Source organism: Mirounga angustirostris, unplaced genomic scaffold (genome assembly GCF_029215605.1).
Source record: "Mirounga angustirostris isolate CCGP_5_RB_7025 unplaced genomic scaffold, mMirAng1.0.hap1 SCAF_1, whole genome shotgun sequence".
Lineage (NCBI taxonomy): Eukaryota > Metazoa > Chordata > Mammalia > Carnivora > Phocidae > Mirounga > Mirounga angustirostris.
In genome coordinates, this window is record NW_026991709.1 from 161,701,016 (window position 1) to 161,720,885 (window position 19,870).

At 38.0% G+C, this 19,870-nt stretch overlaps 1 protein-coding gene across 9 annotated transcripts in view; it reads left to right on the top strand.

The window, feature by feature from the left end:
• Window positions 1-19,870, top strand: part of NR2C2 (nuclear receptor subfamily 2 group C member 2) — a 97,502-nt gene that overhangs the window by 19,586 nt on the left and 58,046 nt on the right. The window contains exon 2 of one of the 9 annotated variants that reach the window (XM_064591715.1): window positions 13,030-13,179. The exons of the other annotated variants lie outside the window; for them this stretch is intronic. The gene's annotated coding sequence lies outside the window, so the exon portion shown is untranslated. The remainder of the gene's footprint in view (window positions 1-13,029; window positions 13,180-19,870) is intronic. 9 annotated transcript variants of the gene reach the window in all.

Consider the following 19,870-nt stretch of genomic DNA (forward strand, 5'->3'; position numbering starts at 1 on the left):
AGGTGGAAAAATTGGAAACTTCGTACATTGCTTATGGGAATGTGAAATGGTGTAGCCACTTTGGAAAATAGTCTGGGAGTTCCTCAGAAAGTTAAACATAGAGTTACCACATGACCCAACAATTCCATTCTTAGGTATACTGTTGACCCTTGATCAACACCAGGGTTGGGGTGCCAACGACTGTACAACCAAAAATCTATGTATAATTTTGACTCCCTGGAACTTAACTACTAAGAGCCTACTGTTGACCGGAAGCCTTACCAACAACACAAATAGTAAATTAACATTTTTTATGTTATATGTATTATATACCATATATTTACAATAGTACCTGACTTTTTCTTTTTTTTCAGTATTTCTAGACTATTCATTTCATCTGCAAGTTTTTTCAAATTGTCACAAATCTCCAAAAAATTTACCCAAGTATTTATGGAAGAAAAATCTGTGCATTAGTGTACCATGCAGTTTGAACCTGTGTTGTTCAAGGGTCAACTGTATACCCCAGAGAAACAAAAACATGTCCACACAAAAACTTGAACACAAGTATTTATAGCAGTGTTATTAAAAATAGCCAAAAGGTAGAAATAGCCGATGTCCATCAACTGACAAATGGTTAACAAAGTGTGGTATATACATATAATAGAATATTATTCGACCATAAAAAGTAATGAGGTACTGACACATGCTAGGGCATGGGTGAACCTTGACATTATACTAAGTGAAGAAGCTGGTCACAAAAGACCATATATTACATTATTCCATTCTTACGAAATGTCCAGAATAGGGAAATCTACAGAGATAGAAAGATTAGTGGTTGGTTAGGGCTGTGTATTCGGGGGTGATACCTAAAGAGGTTTCTTTTTTTTTTAAGATCTATGTATTTGAGAGGGAGAGTGTGCGCTTGTGCGCACAGAGGGAGAGGGAGAAGCAGACTCCCCGCTGAGCAGAGAGCCCAGTGCGGGCTCGATCCCAGAACCCTGGAATCATGACCTGAGCTGAAGGCAGACACTTAACTGACTGAGCCACCCAGGCGCCCCAAGAGGTTTCTTTTTGAGGTGATAAAATGTTGTAAAATTGACTGTGGTGATGATTGCATATTTCTGTGAATATACTAAAAACTACTTAATTGTATACTTCATGTGTGTAGATTATATGGTAGGTGAATTATATCTCAATAAAACTGTTTTTAGGGGTGCCTGGGTGGCTTAGTCAGTTAAGCATCTGCCTTCAGCTCAGGTCATGATCCCAGCCCCACATCAGGCTCCCTGCTCAGCAGGGAGTCTCCTCCCTCTTCCTTTCCCCCCACCCTGACTCATGCTATCTCTCTCTCTCTCTCAAATAAATAAATAAATAAAATCTTTAAATAATAATAATAAAACTTTTTTAAAAAACAGTATATAAGCAGCCAGATGCCACTGCCAAAATTAGAAAGTATTTTCCAGTATAAAAGAATAAAAAGAAATGGGGGGACAGAAACCTAAAGGGATTTGTGACAACTTTCACTTATTAATTAGAATTATCTACTTCCCAAAATAGTAAAGGATGATTTACATATACAATAAACTATGCATTAAAAAACAACCAATATACAGTTTGATTCCAGTTTTGTAAAATATTTATACCTAATATTTATAGCTATATACCATCTACTATGTAATACAGTGTGCCAGGTATTATGCTAAGCTTATCATCTCATTTAATACTTCCATTAACACTACAAGGAAAGTATTACTTTCCCCACTTTAAATGAGGAAACTGAGAGGTAGAGAGATGAGATTACTTTGCCAGGTTTCAAACTCCTGTGTGAGTGACATCAGAACCCAGGCCTTTAATCACTATCCAATAAGTTCATTTTTTAAAATATCCTAAATACTAACAGTGTTTTTAGTTTTCCAGGTTATGGACAATTGTCTTTATACAAACTTCATTTTCCAAGTTTTAATTGTAACACTTATTTAAACAATTCAACAAATTATTGATTCTTTCCATGGACAGAGTGTCAGAAGCGTGGCTAAATTCAAGCTTCTGCAAAATCTTTGTGCTATGGAGTTGACTATGAAACTTGATAAAGAACAATATGGTTAAATTTTTTTAAGATTTTATTTATTTATTTATTTTAGAGATAGAGTGCAAGTGAAGGGGATGAGCAGAGGAAGAGGGCCAAGCAGACTCCACTCTGAGCGCAGAGCCCAGCTTGGGGGCCTAATCCCACAACCCTGGGATTATGACCTGAGCTGAAACCAAGAGTCATCCATGTGCCCCCAATATGGTTAATTTTTAAAAGGGGATAGTTGAGAATTTGTAACTAGAGCAGGAGAAGATTGAATCATACCTAATAATAGCATTAGTTTTGCTTTTCATTTATGAAATAAATGGATTTTTGAAAGGGCTTCACTATTTTTTAAGCATTTAAAATTTCCCTCTATAGCTGGAAATAATAAAACACACAAACATCCAGACTTAGTGTTTCTTCATATTGCCTACATGAAATAAAGACACTTTTTAACTCAATGTTTTGAGTTAGAAAAATTTAGGAGTTAACTCGTTGGAGCATTTTGAGTTACTTACTGGTTGGCAGAAAGAGCCCATTCATTCACCCAAACTGTAAGTTGAGTGTATGTTTACGCAGTGGGAGGGTGGTGGCTTCACAGATCTTGGCAAGGCATTTTCCTGGGCCCCAGGCTGTCTAAGGGGCTCTCAGCCATCAGATCCTCTTTGAATAGGAAGGTCCTGTCACCACAGAGAAAATAGCCAGATTCTTACGACCCCATTATTCTTTTATCAGCAGGGCTTGCATCACCATTGGAGAAAACAACTTTCCATATAAGGGAATGTTTAAAAACATATGGCTCTCCCGGTTCTTGAATAGAACTCCGTACTGGCAAAGCTACATCCTCAAGTGGGAAAAAACAGTCACTGCTCAGGTTTCAGGTTTCCAGTGTCCTCAGAAGACCAACTCATTACATTAAATTCTGTTATTCTGCCCTCGTACAAGCTGGACATTTAAGTTTTAATTTTCTTGTCGAAGTGAAGTACATATACATAGACTTGAAAGTTGGCCAATACTATGTTCGGCTTGAAATAGGAAACAGCAAGCTCCTGAACCACCCTTACCCTTCCTTATCCCCAAGTCTCCCTCTCTAAATTTGATTTCTTCTGGTATTTAACTCCTTATTTCTAAAAATAACCTTCCCCTGCCCTTTTTTGTTTTTTAAATCAGTGTTAGACATTGTCCTTTTGGGGGGGAAGAAGTGTTGTGTTTTGTTTTGTAGTAAAATACCAAGTTCACCATTATAACCATTTTTAAATGTCTGGTTCTGTGGTGGTCTTTTTAAGTTCACATTCACATTATTCAGCAGCCATCACCATCATCCATCTCCAAAACTTTTCAAATTCCCAAACTGAAACTCTGTACTCCTTAACATTAACTGCCATTCCTCTTCCCCTCTGCCTTAGCAACCACCATTTTTTTCTCTATGAATTGGACTACTGTAGGTACCTCATATAAGTGGAATCATAATATCTGTCCTTTTTGATAGGCTTATTTCATTTAGTATAATATCCTCAAGGTTCATTAATGCTGTAGCATATATTAGAATTTTCCTCCTTTTTAGGGATGCCTAACTGGCTCGGTTAGTAGAGCATGCATCTCTTAATCTCAGGGCCGTGAGTTCATGCCCAATATTGGGCATAGAGCTTACTTAAAAAAAAAAAAAAAATACATACATATATATATATATATATATATATATATATATATATATCTTCCTTTTTTTAAAAAAGGCCAAAAAATATTCCATTGTGTATATGTTACATTTTGTTATCAGTTCATCTGTCCATGGACACTTACGTTGCTTCCACCTCTAGGCTACTATGAACAATGCAGCTATGAATATGGGTGTATGGGTGTACAAATACCTCTTCAAATCCATGATTTCAGTTTTGGGGGTATATACCCAGAAGTGGAATTGCTGGATCATATGGTAATTCTATGTTTAATTTGTTGAAGAACCACCATACTATTTTCCTTAGCAGCTGCACCATTTTATATTTCTGTCAGCAGTGCACAAGGGTTCCGATTTCTCCCCATTCTCCCAAACACCTGCTATTTTCTGCTTTCTTTTTTATAATTGCCACCCCAGGGAAGTATGAAATGATATTTCATTTTGGTTTTGATTTACATTTCCCACATAATCAGTGATGTTGAACAGTTTTTCATGTGCTTATTGACCATTTGTATATCAATTTTTTTTTTAAGATTTTATTTATTTATTTGAGAGAGAGAATGAGATAAAGCATGAGGGGGGGAGGGTCAGAGGGAGAAGCAGACTCCCCGCTGAGCAGGGAGCCCGACGCGGGACTCGATACCCAGACTCCAGGATCATGACCTGAGCCGAAGGCAGTCGCCTAACCAACTGAGCCACCCAGGCGCCCTGGATATCAATTTTAGAGATCCTCTTTATTCAAGACCTTTGCCCATTTTTTAATTGAGTAGTTCTATTAAGTTGTGGGAGTTCTTTACATATTCTGGATAGTAAAGTTCATCAGACATAAGCTTTATAAATATTTTCTCCCATTTTGTGGGTTGTGTATTCACTCTCTTGATAGTGCCGTTTGAAGGACAAAAAAAAGTTTTTAGTTTTGATGAAGTTCATTCATTTTTTTTCTTTTGCTACCTGTGCCTTTGGGGCCATATCCATGAAATCACTGCCAAAATCATTGTCATGCTTTTCCCCTATATTTTCTTCTAACAGTTTCATAGTTTTGGCTCTTATGTTTTAGGTTTATGATCCATTCATATATGGAATAGCATAAGGGGCCAACTTCATTCTTTTGCATGTGGATATCCAGTTTTCTTGGCACCATTTGTTGAAAAAACTGTCCTTTCCCCCACTGAATGGTCTTAGCCTCCTTTTTGAAAATCATATGACACATATGCAAGGATTTATTTCTGGGTTCTCTATTTTTTTTAATTATGGTAAAAGCCATATAAAATTTACCATCTTAACCATTTTTAAGTATACACAGTAAAGTACATTCACATTGTTCTGCAGTGGATCTCCACAACTTTTTTATTTTGTAAAACTTAAACTCTGTATCCACTAAACAATTACCCATTTTCCTCTCTTCCCAACCCCTGGCAACCATCATTCTTTCTATGAATCTGACTACTTTTTATACTTCATATATATGGAGTGGAATCATAAAGAACTTATCTTTTTGTGACTGGCTTAGTTTTAGCATAATATCCTCAAGGTTCTGAAGTCAATTCTGTTCCACTAGTCAGTATGTTTGTTTTTATCCCACTACCATACAGATTTGATTATTGTAGCTTTGCATTAAGTTTTGAAATCAGGAAGGGTGAGACATCAAACTTTGTTCTAATTTTTTGAGATTGTTTTAGCTATTTTTGGGTCCCTTGACATTCCATATGAAAGTTAGGGTGGGTTTTTCTATTTCTATAAAAAACATTGTTGGGATTTGAGTCCCTAGGGATTACATTGAATCTGTTAGATGGCTTTGGGTAGTATTGACATCTTAAAAATATTAAATCTTCCAATACATGAACATAGTATGTGTTCCATTTATTTATGTATTTAATTTCTTTCAGCTGTGTTTGTAGTTTTCAGTGTTTAAGTCTTTTACTTCCTTTGGGTAAGTTTATTTTTAAGCATTTTATTTTTGTGCTATTGTAAATGGAATTGTTTTCTTAATTTCCTTTTATCATGTTCATTGTTAATGTATAGAAATGTAACTGATTTTTATGTGTTGATTTTGTATCCTGCAACTTTAATGGTTTATTAGTTCTAACAGTTTGTCCGTGTGTGTGTGTGTGTGTGTGTGTGTGTAATCTTTAGGATTTTCTATATGGAAGATCATATCATATGTGAATAGAGATAATTGTACTTGTTTTTTTCCAGTGTGGGTGCCTTTTGTTATTTTTCTTGCCTAACTGCTCTGGCCAGAACTTCCAATATAATTTAGTGGAAGTGAGGGAGGGCATACTTGTCTTCCTGACCTTAGAGGAAAATTTTTCAGTGTTTCATCACAGAATATTGTATTAGCTGTGGGGTTTTGTTTTCTTTTTTTTCACATTTGACCTTTATTATGTTAAGATAGTTTCCTTCTAGGGGCACCTGGGTGGCTCAGTCGTTGGGCGTCTGCCTTCTGCTTGGGTCATGATCCCAGGGTCTTGGGATTGAGCCCTGCATCAGGCTCCCTGCTCCGCGGGAGGCCTGCTTCTCCCTCTCCCACTTCCCCTGCTTGTGTTCACTCTCTCGCTGTGTCTCTCTTTGTCAGATGAATAAATAAAATCTTTAAAAAAAAAAAAGATAGTTTCCTTCTATTCCTGCTCTGCTGAATGTTTTTGTGAAGGAGTGTTGAATTTTGTCAAATGCATTTTCTCCATTAATTGAGATTATCTTGTGTTTTTTCCCTTTCATCCTGTTAATGCAGTATATTGCATTGATTAATTTTTGTATGTCATACCATCCTTGCATTGCAGGAATAAGTCCCATTTGGTCATGACGTGCAGTATTTTTACCATGCTGCTGATAATCAGTTTGCTACTGTTTTGTTTGAGGAATTTTCATTGGTATTCATAAGGGACACTGGGCTGTAGTTTTCTTTTCTTGTAGTGTCTAATGCTAGCCTCATAGAATGAGTTTGGGAGTATTCCTTCCTCTTCAGTTTTTTGGAAGACTTTGAGAAGGATTATTGTTAATTCTACTTTAAATGTTTGCTAGAATTCACCAGGACTGGTCCAGGGCTTGTTTATGTTATTTTATTTTTATTTATTTATTTTTTGAGAAGGGTGTTGATTAATAATGATTCATTCTTCTAGTTAGTTATAGGTCTGTTGAGATTTTCTATTTCTTCATGATTAAAAGTTGGTAGGGTTGTATGGTTGTTGGAATTTGTCCATTTCATCCAGGTTGCCCAGTTTGTTGGCATGCAGTTATTCATAGTACTCATTTACAATCCATTTTATTTCTGCAAAATCAGTAGTAATGTTTGCACTTTCATTTCCAAGATTAGATATTTTTTGGCTTACTATTATGGATGAAGAAATTTTAGTTTTCATTCAGCACCTCCCATTTCCATCTCTCCTCCCTTCATTCTCTCATTAAATTATATCCTCTTTGCATTAATTAATGTTCTGTTACCCAATTATGACACTTAGTACAAATACTTCCTAGTGTCTCCAGTATTGTAAAAATTATAAAATTGTAAAACCCTATTTTCCATACAAATACATCAGAGGAATTTTCAGTTTCCTGTTTTTTTTTTTTTTCCATGAAAACATTCCTTGTAAAGCCCTCTGATCTCCTGCTCCAGTCCTTACTGATTGCTTTTTGGGCCTGCTGCACAGCTGTCATTCTTGACTTCTCTCGTTTGGAGTCTTTGTTTCCTTGAGTCCATGTTTTTTTCCTTAAAAAAAAAAAAATGGGGGCGCCTGGGTGGCTCAGTCGTTAAGCATCTGCCTTCGGCTCAGGTCATGATCCCAGGGTCCCGGAATCGAGCCCCACATCGAGCTCTCTGCTTGGCGGGAAGCCTGCTTCTCCCTCTCCCACTCCCCCTGCTTGTGTTCCCTTTCTCTCTGTCAAATAAATAAAATCTTAAAAAATAATAATAATAATTAAATAAAAATGGAAGTAACATGCTTCAAAAGCTTCCTAGGAAAGGGTATACATCAGAGGTGAATTTTTTTAATTTTTTTTTTTTTTCATTTTATTTATTTGAGAGAGAGCACAAGCAGGGGGAGGCAGAGAGAGAGAGTGAGAAGCAGACTCCCCGCTGAGCAGGGAGCCCGATGCGGGGCTGGATCCCAGGACCCTGAGATCATGACCTGAGCTGAAGGCTGACACTTAACCGACTGAGCCACCCAGGCGCCCCAGTGAATTCTTTTTAGATCTTACACAGTTGACCCTTGAACACCATGGGTTTGAACTGCTTAAGTCCACTTATATGCAGATTTTTTCAGTAAATACAGTACTATAAATGTATTTTCTCTGAATTTTTTTTACACTTTTTAAGTTTTCGCTTTGTTTTGTTTTTTAAGTAATCTCTACACCCAACGTGGGGCTCAAACTCCCGACTCCAAAGATCAAGAGTTATATGCTTTTCCAGCTGAACCAGCCAGGCACCCCCTTCCTTATGACTTTCTTAATAACATGTTCTTTTTTCTAGCTTACTTTTTTGTAAGAATAGACTATATAATACATAAAACATACAAAATATGGGGCGCCTGGGTGGCTCAGTCAGTTAAGTGTCTGCCTTCAGCTTAGGTCGGGATCCCGGGATCCTGGGATCGATCCCTGCATTGATCACCTCATCAGGCTCCCTGCTCAATGGGGAGTCTGCTTCTCCCTCTCCCTCTGCCCCTCCCCCTGCTCTCTCTCTCTCTCTCTCAAATAAATAAAAATCTTTGAAAAAAATATGTGTTAATCAACTTTATGTTATCAGTGAGGCTTTGGGTCAGCTGTAGGCTATTAGTAATTAAGTTTTGGGGGAGCCAAAATTATACGTAGATTTTCCAACTACACACAGAGTTGATGCCCCTAACTCATATGCAAGGGTCAGCTATATATCTAAATATGTCTTTATTTACACCCACATGTTTAATAGTTAGACTAAGAGTAGAAATCTAAGTTTTTAGAAAATAATTTTACCTCAGAATTTGAGGCATCATTTTATTGTCTTCCAGCGTGGAGTGTTGGTTTTGAAAAGGCTGTTTGTACTCTTGATCTTGTAGGTGACCTTCCCTCTCTCTCTCTCCCTCTGTTTCTCTCTGTTTCTTTCTCTTTCATTCTGCCTCCTTTTATACTTCCCTCCACCCCTATTGTTAATATTTTTTCTTCATCCCTGTTCTGAAATTTCACATTATCTCTTGATGTAGTTACTCTTTCATATATTGTACTGGTACTCAGAAAGTCTCTTCAAATCTAGGAAATTGTTGTATACTAGTTCTCTGATAATTTCTTCCCTCAGTATTTTTCTAGTCTCTTTCCAGAACTAATTAATTGGATTTTGGATCTCTTGAACTAACCTTTTCAATTACTCATCTTTTCTCTCCTTTTTCCAACTCTGTCTACTTCAGGGATAGTTCCTGATTTATATCTGTCTTCGGCCTTTAGCAGTTGCACGAGTATATCATTTAATCTTGCTTTGCCAATTTCTCCACCGGTCAAATGGGGTTAATGTTTATATTTACTTTATAGAGGATCACTGTGAGAATTAAATGAGTTAATGCATATAAAGCATGGCACGTAGCAAATAATACCTTGTGGCAAAGAGTAAACACCCCAACTCCTGCTGCTGCTGGTGTACTGTTCTTTAAACACTTTTTTCGTTTTGTTTTGAGCATCAGCACTCAGACATTTCAATTTGTACACAATTCTTGAGATATGTACTGAATATTTAAAAAGCCAAGTAGTTGTGGTTCTTTTCTAAGTAGTTATTCCAGCTTAAAATTTGAAAGTAAATTTTCCTTACAAGTTATCAATTACCAGTATCTTCAAATATTGATATTACATGATAAGCCCCATTAATTAACAATTTAATGTCATATACATACATTGTCAGTCTTTCACAGCGCATTAACAAAGTTACTAGGAAAAGTGGACTAGCACTACCCAAAGATGTTTCAGAGTGCAAGCAGTTCTGACAGGGACAGCCAAGATCAAGGAGTGTTCTTTAGAAAACAGTTCTACTAAAAACAACATGGGGAACAGAAGTAAGTTAAAATGTTCAAGGCATAGTAAATGTACAAGTGTGACTCCAAATTGCCGTTTAGTGTGTTCTATTTAATAGGATATAAAAACTACCTCCCATCTATGGAATGTTAAGCTGACACTTAAGATAAAGTGTTACACATTCAATATCTCACTGTTTTCAGGCTGTACCCAAAAAATAAACAACCAGCAAACGATTTTACCTAAAAAAATAAAAAAGTCATTTACACTTTAAAAATGGGATGAGGTGGGATTCCTTTCCTAAAAGCATTACTAGAGGGGCGCCTGGGTGGCTCAGTCGTTAAGTGTCTGCCTTCGGCTCAGGTCATGGTCCCAGGGTCCTGGGATTGAGCCCCACATTCGGCTCCCTGCTTGGCGGGAAGCCTGCTTCTCCCTCTCCCACTCCCCCTGCTTCTGTTCCCTCTCTCGCTGTGTCTCTGTCAAATAAATAAATCTTCAAAAAAAAAAAACCTTACTAGAGCTACTGAAAACATTTGTATCTACAAAATAGTTGATAAAAATATTCCTCTGGGTTGTACAGGAAGGGAGATGGACCCCTGATAAGACAGGTTATATGATATTAATCAAACTTAGCCTCTTTCTCTCCTGCTTCTTCAGAGGCTGGACTCTCCTCATTCTTAGTTTCTCTGTTTTTTACGGAAAAACCGTCTTTAGTTTCCTGGTAAACTACTCCCTTTGCTCCCCTTTTCCCCTTGGTGCACTTTTTTGTCTGAACATTTATGGTTTCCTGCCCTTTTGGCTTCATTTCCACTGCAGGTTTAGCTGACAACCTCCTGGATCCCCTGGGCTCCCCTGACTCCACCCCTTCAGAGTAGCTGACCTTCTTCCTTTGGGCTTCCTGGAGGTCAGGGGTGAACCAGACAGAGCCTTTGCGAGGCTGGGCCGCCAGAGTGGCTGTAACCCACCGCAGGGGTGGGGGTAGAACCAGATGGAACTGTATGGCAGCTTTTTATTGTCTCTTTTTGCTCTTTCTAGTTTTCCTTTGCTTTTACATAGTTGCTGTGTTATCCAAGTTCTTTTGTTTCTTTTAGTTTCTTTCATAGGAAGCTTTCCTCAAATGATTAATGATCCTTGTTTTTGGTTCACATTTAAGAATGAAGCACTTACAATTGAAAACAAAAAAGTGTTTAAGGCTTGTCAACTAGTTTGGTTTGATTTTACTTTGGGGTGATTACATAGTCACCCACACATTTTGTTTGGAGGGTGCCCCAGATGTCACTATAGGTTTCTTTTCTGAGGCCATTCGTTTTTTCTTGTCAAGAATTCTTCAGTTTCGGGGCGCCTGGGGGGCTCAGTTGGTTAAGTGTCTGCCTTCAGCTCAGGTCATGATCCTGGGGTCCTGCCCAGGCATTGGGCTCCCTGCTCAACAAGGAGCCTGCTCCCCCTGCTTGTGCTCGCTCTCTCTCTCTCTGACAAATAAATAAAAATCTTTAAAGAATAAAAAATAAAAAGAAAAAAGAATTGTTCAGTTTTCTGTCTGAGATATACACCTAATGCCAGTATTTTTTGCAGCTGCTGCTGCTGTTGTTTAAAAGGTGTGGCACAAGGAAGGGGGTTGGAGGTTTACCTTCAGTACTTTTACTTAATCTGCCTCTTTGAAAACAGAAGACAGGGCTCCTCCTTCGCTGTGAAAATGTGTTTGATGTCCCTGGGTCTGGGGCCTCTTTGGTTCAACTTATCCACTGACTATATTTCTTTATTCTGCAGTGAATGAGGAGGTGATGCTTTTGCTTATGGTGGTGAGTTCCTGGCTGCACCACAGCCAGTCCCCTAGATTTTAGCCTGTTTCTCAGCCCAGCTTTCTGTGGGACCTAGAATTCTAGTACTGAGCATTTCTGGGGTCCTGGGGTAGGAATTCATTTTCTAGCCCCTCTGTAGTCCCTGGAATTCAGCTTTGTTCATTCTGCTGAGTCGGTTTCTTTTGTTTTGTTTTTTTTAAAGCCGGGCAAAGTCATAAAGACTTAACTGTATCCATATTTAAGTAGTTGTTACATGGTTATTGAAGAATATAAAGATAGGCCCTGTCACATAAATTGAGAGAAAAGAGTTTTTTTTAAGATTCCAGCAAATCTGTACCCCGTAGTTTAACATTAGGGGTACATAGGGAATTTAATGTTATCATGAGAACAAATTTAGGCAGCTGTTGTTGCATGAAGAGATGTAGAACCACCCAGAGCAATTTTTCAAGAATCCATAAATACTTTCTTGTTAAATATTGGTTTAAAAACTACAGCACCCCCAATCACCCAAAAGTCTAGCACTCAAGCGGACCACCCATTTACAGCATTCTTCTAACACCAGTGGTATTCCAAAAGTGACCAAACTAGGATTAAAACATTCAGCAACTATCTTTTTCCTGCCCTAATACAAAGCCCTAGGGACTAAGTCATTTACATTTTAAGTAGCTAGCAGCATTTCACTATCTGTAATATAAATTTGATTCATTGATACAATTACTAATCAGAGCCGTGTTATAGTCCATTTCTACTAAAGTTCCAGAATAAACTTGGAGTATTTCCTGTATTCTCTCTTGCATGCTATTACATTTCATTTCAGATGTTCTACTTTCATTCAGTCTAAACAAGACTAGTATTGGTCAATAGCAAATTTATCAAGCCAAAAATTTTAGTTTTAGATTATAGGTCTGGAGGGGAAAAAAAGCTCTCGGACTTCACTCTGTATACACAATTGGTTTTCCTCATGATAAACTATCAACTCATGAAGAATAACAGTTTTACTGCTTCAAAGTAAAGAAGACTATAAGAACCTTTTTCCTCTTTTTCAATTAAAAAAATTATGGGACAAAAGTCAAGTTTGCATTTTTTATAGCATAAATTACCAGCAAGGCCCAGACCTAGTAATCAAAAATTAAATAAAATCTCAAAATTTAAAACCAAGAAACAAGCTAAATCGCACACATATTTCAACCAAACAAATACTGAAATATTTCCCAAATAAAAACATAAGCACAATTATTATATTCCATGGTTCAGGGAAGCAGCATTAAGGATTCATGCCATAAGTTTATTTATAAACATATCAAGCATATTGAATTCAAGAGTTTGATCCATTTTTCAGAGATTGCAAGACTGCACCTTTTAAAATGCTCCTTTTCACATCTGTTTAATGGATTAATTAAAACATCCTTATTTCTTAAGTAGTTGGTATCTTGCTATAAAAAAAAAAAGGTGCAACAAATCAGATCCGAAGTACACAGTTGTCATAATTAGTAACCGTCACATGTTTTCCACTGAAAATGGCAAATTCTTCCCAGGGCCCTCCTCATAGTGGCTCCTGTGGGCCACAGAAGTTGCGAACCTTCGGATACTCTATCCCAGCATAGTGCTATCGGAAGTTCTGTGAGAGGCGCAGAGACCCAAGACGGAAGAAATGGCAGCACCACACCAAGTCCTCCTCTCACTGGGTTGGTTTCCATTCCACCTTCTGCTTTCCATTTTCCTGAAGTCTGTTAATATTTGTGATCCACTGTCACCTTCTTGACTATCCTTTTTGTCCTTGTGGGTCTGTACATTTTTTTAATCCTTACTCATAACTTAAATGTGATTTGGAAAGGAATAGAGATGATAAATGAATGGGAGTGTATTTTGGTATCAAGTTTAGCATAGCCTCATAAAGGGAATTGGGAGTAAGGCCCCTCCTTTTCTACTTTTTATGATAATTTATGTAAAATTGCAGGGTTTTTTGGTTCTTAAATGCCTGTAGAACACACCAGTAAAACTATTAGGGTGTGGAAAGATTTTTAACTACTTAGTTTCTTTAATAATTAAAGGACTGTTCAGATTTTGTTATTTGTAATTGACTCAGTTTTAATAAGTTATACCTTTTTCTAAGAATTTGTTTTAAGTTTTCAAGTTTATTGGCATACCATTGTTCAAAATAACTTTGTTTTGTATTTTAATATTTGAAGCAACTCTAGTTATAGCCCCTTTTCATTCGTAATTGTATTTGTAATAATGTAATAATGTAGTAATGTAATAATCTCTTTTTTCCTTGATTGGTTTCATGAGAGAATCATTTTATCTCTGATTATTATTGTCTCTATTATTTTCTTCCTTCTGCTTTTTGGCACTTATTTTGGTATTCTTTTTCTAAATCCTTGGGATGGATCTTAGCTTATTGATTTCTCAGCCTTTCTTTTCTGTATAAGCATTGAGCTATCTACTATCGCCTGAATAGACCTCTAGCCATATCCACTTCCAGGCAGCCAATGATTATCTTCCTATTGTTTTAGATTGATTTGCACTCTCTAGAATTTTCTGTGAAAGAAGTTATACAGTATGTACCCCTTACTGTCTGACTTCTTTCATTCCACATAATTATTTTCAGACTCATCCATGTTTTATATGTATCAGTAGTTCATGCATTTTTTTATGGTGTATCCATTGTATGGAAATACTGCAAGGTGTTTTTTTATCCTGAATGGATAAACATCTTTTTTTTAAAGATTTATTAATTTATTTGTGAGAGTGTGTACACATGCATGTGTGCACAAGTGGGGGATGGACAGAGGGAGAGGACAAGGGAGAGAATCTCAAGCAGGCTCCCCACTGAGTGTGAAGGCTGGTTCGGGGCTCAATCTCACAACCCTGAGATCATGACCTGAGCTAAAATCAGGAGGCGGACACTTAACTGACTGAGCCACCCAGGGGCCCCCCAATAAACGCTTTTATCCTAAATGAATAGACATTTGAGCTGTTTACTTTTTTTGACTACTACAGATAAAGATGTTATGAACATTTCTGTACAAATGTTCATGAGAACATATGCTTTCATTTCTCTTGGATAGATAGCTAGGAGATAGATAGCTACTTGCTGGGTCATATATGGTAATTTTTAAGAAACTGCCCAGTTGATTTCCAAAGTAGTTTGTAAAATTTTATATTCCTACCAGTTGTATATAAGAGTTCTAGTTGCTCTACAGCTTTGCCAACACTTGGTATGGCCAGTCTTGTTAATGTTAGGCATTCTGGCAGATGTTTACTGGCTCCTCATTGTGGTTTTGCTTTGCATTTCTCTAATGTTGAGTGTCTTTCATGCACGTATTTGCCATCCATGTATCATTTTTCATATGTTGAAATCTTTTGCCAATTTTTTTGAGTTATTAAATTTTGAGAGTTCTTTATGTATTCTGGGTATATGTCCTTTATCAGATACATGGTTTCTGAATATTTTCTTATAGTTTGTGGGTTTATCTTTTCATTCTCTTAACAGTGTCTTTTGAAGAACACAGTTTTTTTATTTGGATGAAGTCTAATTTATCAGTTTTTTATTTTATGAATTATGCTTTTGATGTCATATCAAAATCTTTACCTAACTCAAGATCACAAAGATTTTCTCCTGTGTTTTCTCTAGCAATTTTATAGTTCCAGGTTTTGCTTTTATAATTACCTTTTGTAATTTTTTTTAAAAGATTTTATTTATTGGGCGCCTGGGTGGCTCAGTTGGTTAAGCGACTGCCTTCGGCTCAGGTCATGATCCTGGAGTCCCAGGATCAAGTCCCGCATCGGGCTCCCTGCTCGGCGGGGAGTCTGCTTCTCCCTCTGACCCTCCCCCCTCTCATGCTCTCTCTATCTCATTCTCTCTCTCAAATAAATAAATAAAATCTTTAAAAAAAAAAGATTTTATTCACTTGAGAGAGAGAGAGCAAGCAAGCATGAGTGGGGTGAGAGGCAGAGGGAGAGGGAGAAGCAGACTCCCCGCTGAGCAGGCAGCCCGAAGCAGGGCTTGATCCCAGGACGTAGAGATCATGACCTGAGCTACCCAGGCACCCCTATAATTTTTTTTTAACTTAATATAGTCAGAAAATCTGGTTGTATGATAGCAGTTCTTGAAATTTGTTTTAGCTTGGTGTGTTACCTTCCAGGTTTTTTTCCTAAGTATTTATGTTCATGTGTATGTAGCTACAGAAATACATTTGACCCTTAAACAACATGGGGGCTTATGGGTGCCGCGCCAACCTCCACACAACTGAAAGTCCATGTATAATTTTTGACTCCCCAAAAACTACTAATAGCCTACTGTTGACTGGAAGCCTTATAAATAACATAAAAGTTGATTCATACATATTTTGTATGTTGTATGTATTATATATCATATTCTTACAAGAAAGTAATTTAGAGAAAAGAAAATGCTATTAAGAAAATCATAAGGAGGGATGCCTGGGTGGCTCAGTTGGTTAAGCGTCTGCCTTCAGCTCAGGCCATGATCCCAGAGTTCCTGGATCAAGCCCCAGACCAGGCTCCCTGCTCAGTGGGGAGTCTGCTTCTCCCTCTGCCCGTCCCCCCCTGCACATGTGCTCTCACTCTCTCCATCTCTCAAATAAATAAATAAAATCTTTAAAAAAGAAAATCGTAAGGAAGGGGTGCCTGGGTGGCTCAGCCAGTTGAGCGTCCAACTTTTATTTTCTGCTCAGTTGTGATCTCAGGGTCTTGGGAACACCCATGTTGGGCTCCATGCTCAGTGGGGAGTCTGCTTCAGTTTCTCTCGCTCTGATCCTCCCCCTGCTCTTGCTTTTTCTCTCTCTAGTAAATAAATCTTAAAAAAAAAAAAAAAGAGAGAGAGAGACTTTCAATGGATTTGACAAAGCAGCTTTACCCAACTTGGGCCCCGGGATCATCTCAGATGCCCAGTGAAGAGAATTCCCAGGAAGGCTCAGCTGCCTCTCAAACTATCTCCAAAGTGTTAATAAAGAACTTTAGTAAATTGACTCTCGACCCTAGTGTCAAACTCCTTCCCCTCTACCAGAATATCCACCCCAACAGCAGGACAGAGAAGAAACCACAGGGGCTCTTTGACCGCATCCTCAGCAGCAGGACAAGAGGTGGAGTAAGGACTTTGCTAACTGCTTGGAAAGAAAGGATGGAAAGGAAGATGCTATTGATTCAGTACCAGTGCTACCCCAACCAGCGATCCATGCATGCTTCAGAAGGAAATTGAGGGTGAATCAAGAGTGGAAAGATTTAGATGTATGTAGCTGTCATTATTACCTGTATCATAAAGATCTTTCTGAGAATACCAGCATGGAGAACAATTATGACATGCAGCCGATGGAAACCTAGACTTTATTCTTGTGCTGCTGCTTCTCGCTAGTAATTTTAGGATCATTATGCAGCAGCTTGGGAAAGCTGCTCTATGTTAGGACAAACTGTACAATATTTTGATAATCTATGATACAAGCTGTCTTTTTTGTATCGTTTCTACCTGGGGATACCAGTAATTTGTGAGGAATCCTGTAGTTTGCATTTGAATGGCTTCAGTATACTTCCACTTTTTTATTGACCTAAGGAAGCACTAACAGGTTTTGAATGTTGCCTGTGTGTTTGAGAAGCCTGAAATGATTAAGAGAAAACCTAACATCAAATTGGAAGCCAAGTAACTTGTGCAGAAGGAATACACAGAAAACTTTGGGTGGTTTGGTTAGAGCATAATTAGGGCAGGGTGCATATGCTAGATTTTCTGGTTTTCAAAAATTGTAATAAAATTTTTTTTATGTGCTATGCTGTTTAAATTGTCAGTAGCAAATGTGTGTGTAGAGGATCTTATTAAAACTGAGACTTAGGGCTCCTGGGTGGCTCAGTTGGTTAAGCGACTGCCTTCGGCTCAGGTCATGATCCTGGAGTCCCTGGATGAGTCCCGCATCAGGCTCCCTGCTCGGCAGGGAGTCTGCTTCTCCCTCTGACCCTCCCCCCTCTCATGTGCTCTCTCTCTCATTCTCTCTGTCAAATAAATAAATAAAATCTTTAAAAAAAAAAAACTGAGACTTATTTGGGGGGAAAAAAGGGAAAAAAAAAGAAAGACAATCATACGGAAAAGAAAATATGTTTACAGTACCACACTGCATTTATTGGAAAAAAAATTCACATGTAAGTATACTCACACAGTTCAAACCCATGTTTTTCAAGGGTCAACTGTATATAGGTTTTTAAATTTAACATAAATGGAATCACACTAGATAAGATGTTCTGCAAGTTGCTTTTTTTACTTTGTCTCAGATATAGTGATTAATTAGTATACCATTTTATATTCCTACCAGCAGTGTACAAGAGTCCCGTTGCTCAAATCTATGTCATTCTTTTTGCTATCATAAGTATTACATAAATTAGAGCTCTGCTTATTTAGCCACTCTACTGTAGAAGCACATTTTTGAGTTGTTTCCAAATTTTCTCAGACATAAATAGTGCTGCAACAAACATCTTTGTGTATGATGTCTCCTTGAGCTCACATGTGGGTGTATTTCTCTAGACTAGGAGTAGAATCACTGAATCACAATCTTTCTGGGCAGAATGTTATCTTCTAAGATGTGTTTTTGTTTTTGTCAGCAATCACATAACCTGTATACAGGAAGTAGCTGGGCCACTGATAAGCTCAGTTGTTGATTCAGCAAGCACTCATTGAGTACATACTTTGTGACCCTTCCTTTTGGGGGTTTTTGGGGTTTTCAGTTCCTTCAGATGCAGTACCCCCTTTTTCTTGCAGTATTTCTTTTTTTTTTTTAAGATTTTATTTATTCATTTGACAGAGATAGACACAGTGAGAGAGGGAACACAAGCAGGGGAGTGTGAGAGGGAGAAGCAGGCCTCCCGCGGAGTGGGGAGCCCGATGCGGGGCTCGATCCCAGGACCCTGGGATCACGACCCGAGCCGAAGGCAAGACACCCAACGACTGAGCCACCCAGGCGTCCCTATTGCAGTATTTCTTAGTGACCCTTTTACTATACCAAAGTGATATTCATATTAAATATACCCATTCATATAGAAATAACTTCAAAAAAATCAGTATAGTACAATAACTATTTTCAAGAGAAGTAAAAGAAGCAATTTATTATAAAGTAATATGTATTTCATGTAAATGCTCAGTCACAGCTATCATAGAAGGTGTATTAGAGAATTCATATAGTTCCACATATTTAAATAAGTTAGGACTTAAGAGTAGTAAGAAGATGAAGCTATTTTGTGAATGAAATACACACCGTGGACTTAGAATAAAATCAGTGTTATAATGAATAAGACTAGACTTACTTGTAGTATGGTAAGAGAAAAAGAGTTGACAAGTGGAGTTGTCAAACAGGAGAAAATGAAGAAGTATGCTGTCCTTGTAAATATGATGTACCTTATGTGGAAGTATTGTACCAAAATAATTTCCTGTGATATGTATGTCTTGGGGCAGAATAGTAATGTTCTATCTTAGAAAACATCTCCTTTCTTAAAATCTCACTGCATTTGAGGTGTGTAGCTTTATTTTTTTAAGATTTTATTTATTTTACAGACAGCGAGAGAGGGAATACAAGCAGGGGGAGTGGGAGAGGGAGAAGCAGGCCTCCCGCGGAGCAGGGAGCCCGATGCGGGGCTCCATCCCAGGACCCTGGGATCATGACCTGAGCCGAAGGCAGACGCTTAACGACTGAGCCACCCAGGCGCCCCTAGTGTCTGATACTTGAAACAAGACTTTGGAGATTGTATCCTTTTATTGGTCATAGGTAATGGGGGATTAGAAATGAAACCATTTTTTTTTTTTTAAGATTTTATTTATTTATTTGACAGAGCGAGCGAAGGAACACAAGCAGGGGGAGAGGGAGAGGGAGAAGCAGGCTTCCTGCCGAGCAGGGAGCCTGATGCGGGGCTTGATCCCAGGACCCCGGGATCACGACCTGAGCGGAAGGCAGACGCTCAACGATTGAGCCACCCAGGCGCCCCAGAAATGAAACCATTTTGTCTGTAAACAAACAATGACCATCTGCTATAGGAGGAGATTAACATCTTACTCAGAGTGATAGGTTTAGCTCTACGCATTTGATTTCCTCCAAAATTATAATAGGAATGCTCTGTGTTTATATAATGCATTGTACTTTATTGCCTCATTTTAATCCTCCCATTGTCCTGTGAAGTAAGAGGTATCAATGTCAATTTTACAAATGAGTAAACAAAGGCTTAGAACAATTAAGGGACTTGTCCAAAGCCACCAAGACAGGAGCTAGCCTTCTAAGTGAAATGAGTTTCCCCTGTAACTAGCTGCCTACCAGGATGATTCCGTTTATTTTGATTTGTGATTGCAGAAATACAGCCTAGTTTTAAAATCTCTTCAGTAGGCAAGGAGAA